Here is a 7,172-nt window from a genome sequence, read left to right on the forward strand (position 1 = left end):
CTTTTCCATTGTTGGTGGGAGTGCAGACTGGTGCAACCACTATGGAAATCAATATGGCATAGATACCTCAAAGAGCTGGGACTAGAGGTTCCATTTGACCCAGGCATCCCCTTTCCAAAAGAATTAAAAGAATCATACCAGAGTGATATATGCACACCCATGTCTATAGCGGCACAGTTTGTAATAGCTAAAACTTGGAAACAGCCCATTTGCCCATCAGTTGGAGACTGGATAAAGATGTGGTTTTTCTATAAAATGGAATACTACTCAGCCATAAAGAACGAGAAATTAGATTCATTCATAGGAAAATGGATACATATTGAGGATATACTCCTAAGTGAAATAAATAAGTCACACACGTGTAAATACCAAATAGTTTCTCTGGTGTGACAAACTATAATAGTACATAAGATCCTAATGAGATAACTGACATTGTGAAATAGGAAGAAAAGGGCTAAAGGTGTAGGGAAAGTGGGAAGGGTAGGGGAAAGTTAAAAAGGGAAAAGAAAAAAATATGAGAAAATAAAAAAATGGAAATAAAGTTTTTGTAAATGGGGAGGGGAGGAGAGGGTAAAAAATGAGAACCAAGACCTGTCATGTAAAGGTGCAAGATCCCAGTAATGAATGTAACTGTACTGTACCCCTAAAATGTACCAATAAACCCAATAAAAGAAAACAAACAAACAAACAAAGAATGAATGGTAAGTTCAATCAAGGTGTTCACAAAAGCAGTAACACATTTTGATTGAAGTTGTTATGCAGAGTTAAGTTTATAAAAAAATTTGCCCAGAAACTTTGCCATCAAGTGATAAGAAGTAAATTCACTGCTAGTATGCTTTGGCTGTCCAGAGAGGAGACAGAGCATGGCAAACTCACTGTAAAGCACTAAGATCGGCTCCCTAACTATAGAAGTTTGTGTTCCATTGCAATTGTCAGAACTTGAAAGACGTTATTAAGATCAACAGCTACACTTGATGCCTTATTCAGTTCCATTTGAAATCATACCTCGAGTAACTAGAAGGTCATAAAATTCAATATTAATAATTCACTTTTTATTCCCTGTATCATAGTATATACCATATATACCTCTTCGGAAGAGGGAGCATATATGTCACATAAGGAAGAAATTGATTAAAAACAGGAGAAATATTACAAAATGTTCTGACCACAAATTTATTATACTTCAATGAAAGAAGACTGTAGCAATGGAAGATAAAGGGAAGTTTATGTATGGGAGAGAATTAATGGCCTGTCTGAAAACAAGTGGGTAAATTAAAATAATATCAAGCAAAGATTTGGAAGCTACCTTAAATCATGCTTACAGTCTCTTGAGTCTCACTGGAATCATTCCACTGTGAAATACCCTGAACTCATAATTGCACATTTTGCGTATGCTGCATTTACAAAGCTGACCGACCTAATGCCCTCACCCCATATTAGTATTTGCAAAGGACAACTTATCAGATGTGGTGAGTGTGGGGAGCAGGCAGCATCCGGGACCCACTTTCTGCAGACTGGACCAGCTGAGAAGTGTCTGGAGAAAGACTAAGTGGGAACTATGTTGTCTTCAATGTTTTGAGGAGCTTTTACTAGAAATTCGAGTGGATTGTTCCATGGTGTTGCAGAGAGAATAACTAGATTAAAACCATACTTTGACTGTAAAACATAGCATGTAAATCATTAGTTTTTTTCCAGTAAAAACAGTCTTCATACAAATTGCATTTGTCATTACCGAGAACGGTTAAACCAGACATCTACATGGCAAACTGGAACAGATGGCTGGCCGTACAGTAGGAGTCTGACTCGGTGCTTCGTATATACAGTCTACGTTATCGGTCAGTACAAGACTCCCTTCCTTATCTGTCCCTCTTTGCCACTGAGCTATGACCTCAATGCTAAGCTGCTTACTCTTGCTTTCCTTCACATGCTACCTTCTCGTTTCTGACCTCCCACATCTAGCTACTGTCTACCCCACATGTACCTGTTTCCTGAAGTATAGACACCATATGTCCGTTTTGAACACATCTAAATGGATTGATTCAGTAGTACGCTTTTGTGTCTAGCTTTTACTCAGTGCTGTTTGTGATACGCATAGTATTCTGGATAGTCATAAATTATTAACTCTAATTGCTGCCTAGTGTCTCATGGTGTGCATGTACTAGTACACTTCATGTATTGTATCGATGAGAATTTGGATAGTTTCCAGTTTGAGGCTAATTGGAATAATGCCACCTGGTCATTCTTCTACATTTGTTGTTCTTGAACAGCACACATCTCTATTGAAAATAGCTGTAGGCATGAACTGCTGGGCCCCGCGGAGTACATATATTCAGCTTTTTTAGTCATTGCAAAATAACTTTCCAATGTAATTCTATCAATTTTACACTCCCACAAGTAATATCTGAGAATTCTGGTTGTTCCATATCTTTGTCAATATTTACAGTTGTGAGTATTTGGTGTTTTTTGGTGTATATATTAGATACATCTGATGGTATGTATTTAAGGTATACAATGTGCCTTACAGGACACATAAAATTAGTAAAGAGGTTAATATAGTGGAACAAATTAACATGTTGCAAGAGCGGTTAAATTTTACACATTTACTGTGAATCCTAAGCACAGTACAACTTCATTGTCTGTATTCTTTATATTACTTTACATCTCTAGACTTACTCATTCTAAATATCAATTATTTTGTAATTAGCTGTGCTAACGTATGTTTTGCAGTCAGAGTGTTACTACAGAAGTTTATATCTTTTCCTTTCTTAAGGTGGCTTCTGATAGCATCAAATTTCACCTAGAATAAAATCCAGAATTCTCGCCATGGTTTACACACCCTTGCTTTGCTTGTTTCATTCTATATCACATCCTCTTTTGTTCTCTAGGTTCCAGTGCACAGGCTTTATTTTTGTGTGTGGCAAATTATAAGCTCTGTTAATTTTAGAACTTTTAGTACAAGGTTTTTATTTCAGACCTTTACTTATTTAGCTTATTGAGATTTGAGTGCTAATGTAATACTTTTGTTTGTGAACCTGATCACTGGATTAGATATAAGGAGACAAGATAAGTCAAGGTGGCATGATCCAAGAAGCTTGTCCTGATGGAGTAGCGTATCAACGTTTGAGCCAGGGCAGTTGCTTCATGCTTGTTATCTCAGCTCTCTAGGAGGCTGAGGCAGGAGGAGGGAAAGTTCATGCCCAGCTGGGGCAATTTAGTGATTTAGCAATACTGTTGGAAAAAAAAAGAAAGAAAAACAAAAAGAGATTGCGCTTGTAGCTCAGTGTAAAGGCCCTAGTTTCAATCACCTGTACCACAAACACGCTAAAGATAGACAAGTTTGAGAATAGCTGGACTTCAACATCAGCTTTTCTGACCCCTGGGATTTGTACTTGGGATTTGCTGTTCCTTGTGATCAGTCAGAACACGTTCTTCGAGGAAGGAGGGGAGAGAACTCAGAATAACCTGTAGAAATCATTGGGGTTCCAGAAACACTGACATCCACTCATGCTCACTTTCCGATCTGCAGAAGTTTATTTTGCAAACAGAGCTAGGAGGAAGAAGATGTTTTTCTTTTTGGCAGAATGGATACTAACAGTTTAAGCACTGTGCACTATGATTTATTGAGAAGTGGAAAGCACATTTATCATTTTTGGAAATCCTTTCTCTTCAGCGTGGCTTTTATAAATCATTTTTGTCAGGTACTATGAAAGAACTTCTTGGTGTTTACTATTTGCTTTGTCAGAGCATCTGAAGATTTAATTAATTATATTATTGTATGTAACTGTATAAATTTGTAATTATATCTAGACATTATGTAAATATGATTTATTATATTTTAATTGATTATATATTCATTGAAAGAAAAAGCTGACATCATTTTGTACATTTCATTTCTTACTACAGTTCTGCTTTTACATGGGTTTAAGGCAATTATAGCTGTAGTATCATTTGTTAATTTAGAAGTAAAATAATTGAGAAGATGATGAAATATTTATTTTGCAATGTATTGTTTTATAGCTGTCAAAGAGTGAAACAGGGACTTAGAGTGGTAGTTAATATAAGTATTAGATGAGCATATCAAGTAGATACTTTTGGAAAGACCAATGTATTTGTGAGACAGCAAATGTTAACAAAACATAACGTAATAATTGATGTTTAATTATACAGAATTAAGCCTTTGTCGACTCATTTGGGATACTCGCCTCATTAAAATAAAAACAACAGTTGTCATTTTCAAACTGCTTAATGTTTCTTTGAGAATCTTTCACATCCAGAGAGAATGATCAACAGGATGCCAATCATCTCCCCTCAAAATTTACAAGAAAACCCTACTAAATTATATCCATCGATGATCTTTAATTCCAACTATTAGGAGACCATGAAGAAGAGCGTTAAGAGAAGAATGGAACACCCATAACACATTTTGTATTCCTCAAACAAACTTCAAAACAACAGATTTTATAGCAATAATTCAAGATCAAAAGTTTTGAAAAATTTGTGGCTACAGTGATTAAGAATTTAAATTAAGGTTTCATAGATGCCAGCCATTTTCAGTAGTTGATAAAGAAGAATATATAAGATTTGCCTAAGATATGGATGCTACTATAAAATTCTCTGTAGGAAATGTGCTATTTAACTTTCATCATAATTATATTTTGTGCACAGAAATGTTTAGAGAGATTAAGTGGGCCATCTGATGTAAAATTCTATGTACAGGGAATACAGAAAAAATCTAGAGCTAAAACTACTGAGAAATTATTTCTCGAACAATTACATAAAACTTTAGAAAGCAGTGACTAGAATTTTTAATTATCTAATAATGTTATTTATCCTCATACACCAGATACTGTCTCCACATGGTGATGTTCACCTTGTGTACACATTATTCCTTTTTTTTTTTTGGTACTTAGAATTGAATTTGGGTCCTTGCACTTGTGGGGCAGGTGGCAGAATCTCTGAGCTAAATCCCTGGCACTGTATATATTATTTTTAATACTCAGTTTTCAGTAAAAATGTGTGTGAACTGCACACCAGAGTTTATTTATTCATGAAAGATACACATTTTCTGTGGCCCCAGTATTTTTTATGCAGTACATCAAAAAATATATTAATTACATTGGGAAATGAGCGGAGAAATGGAAATGAAAAATACTGAGAGAAAGATCTTATAATAATATCGTCTTGCTAATTGTCATGGCCTCCTCAAATCCATGATAATCCATGATAATCTAAAATCCACAATAATCTAAAATGAGATAACATTTTAAGAAATAAATTGGAACAAAGCCTTCATCATAAATCTTTAAAACACATGATCAGAAAAAATTAAGCACATGATTTTCTGAGAATAAGTTTAGTTAATGCTATATGGAATAATTTGTAGATTAATTTAACTGCTTACAAGTAAACCAAAGAGCCTCAGAATCTGTGCTGCTAGTGGCTTTCTCCTCCAGTTTCACGACCTGAACAGCCAATTTTTTGGGCCACAGTCTCACTGCCATGTTTCTTTGCTTATAGTGTTTGGCAGGAAGCTTTCTTGTGTTACAATAGATACTTATTTCCAGAGGTGTCTCGTCTGCATGTTGTTAGCTATTATCTCACATAAATCCAACCTACAGACAGCTCACTACGTTTGCAGTTTCCCTCTCTGTGGATTCAATCAACTGTGGTTAAAAAATATATAGGAAAAATTGTATCGAATTATTTTGCATTGTATGTATTGTATTGTATTGCATTATCCATGTGGACTATGTACAAACTTTTTCTTGTCATCATTTTTAAAACAATACAGTATGATACCTATTTACATGGCATTCACATTGCATTAAGTACTATAAGCAATCTAGGGGGATTTGAAGCACACAGGAGCACAGAGGTATGTTCCATGAAAATTCAGTGCCATCTTTATAAGGAACTTTAGCATCTGCTCACTTTGGCATCTGCTGTTGCTGGGGCATTGCTGGAGCTGATCCTCTACAGATACCAGGGGATGGCTGTAGTCACTTTGGAGTCCCTCTTATTTAAAGTGTGATTGAGTTTTATAGCTTAGGATTTTAGAGCTTATGTGTATGGATCATGTCATTATTATTATTATTATTATTATTATTATTATTCTCATTGAGTTTATTGATCCTTTTTAAGTATACAGTACAGTTACATTCACCATTGGGATCTTGTACCTTTACATGACAGATCTTGGTTCTCATTTATTCCCCTTTCCCCTGCCCTCCCTTCATTCCCTATTTAACAAAGATTTTGTTTCCATTTTTTCCTTTCTCATATTTTTTCTTTTTCCTTATTTTCTATCCCCTGTGCTTCCCACTTCCCCACACCTTTAGCCCTTTTTTTCCTATTTCGCATTATCAGTTATACAATTTGGATCTCATTTACACTTTCAGTTTTTCACATTAGAGAAACTATTCGGTATTTACATGGGTGTCTTATTTATTTCATTAAGAGTATAACCTCAATATGCATCCATTTTCCTATGAATGACTCTAGTTTCTCATTCTTCATGGCTGAATAGTATTCCATTTTATGGAAAAACCATATCTTTTTCAGTCTCCAACTAATGGGCAAATTGGGTTGTTTCCAAGTTTTAGCTATTATAAACTGTGCCACTCTAAACATGGGTTAGCATATATCACTGTGATGTGATTCTTTTGGAAATCATTTTTATTATTAATGTTCTTCTAATAAGTTAGTTTTTATTTTTGACCTTTTCATTTTGGTAATTTTTCTATGTTAAAATCATCCACCTGAGAGTGTATTTTTTATTTTGAGTATTAATATTGTATTGAAAAAATTAAATATATCTTTAACTAATACAAGAAATCATGAGATTTTACAGATGGGGTACCATGTAATGTTTCAAAATATATATAAATTGTGTAATGTTTAAGTCAAAGTCAACATCAAACATTTGTCATTTCTTTATGGTGAAGCATTCAAAAGCTTTTCTTCTAGCTTTTTGATCTTTTTTGGGTGGGGTACCAGGGATTGAACTCAGGCCCTTGCACTTGCGAGGCAGGTGTTAGCACCGCTGAGCTTCTTCTGAGCTCTCTCCAGGCCTCTCCAAGCTTCTTGGGAAGTACAATACCCTTTTGTACAGTTGTCATTCTGTGCAAAAATAGTCATTCTGTGCAAATCACACCCGGACTTCTTATTCTTAT

The sequence above is a fragment of the Fukomys damarensis genome, unplaced genomic scaffold (assembly GCF_012274545.1).
Source record: "Fukomys damarensis isolate Sample0158 unplaced genomic scaffold, DMR_v1.0_HiC HiC_scaffold_26, whole genome shotgun sequence".
NCBI lineage: Eukaryota > Metazoa > Chordata > Mammalia > Rodentia > Bathyergidae > Fukomys > Fukomys damarensis.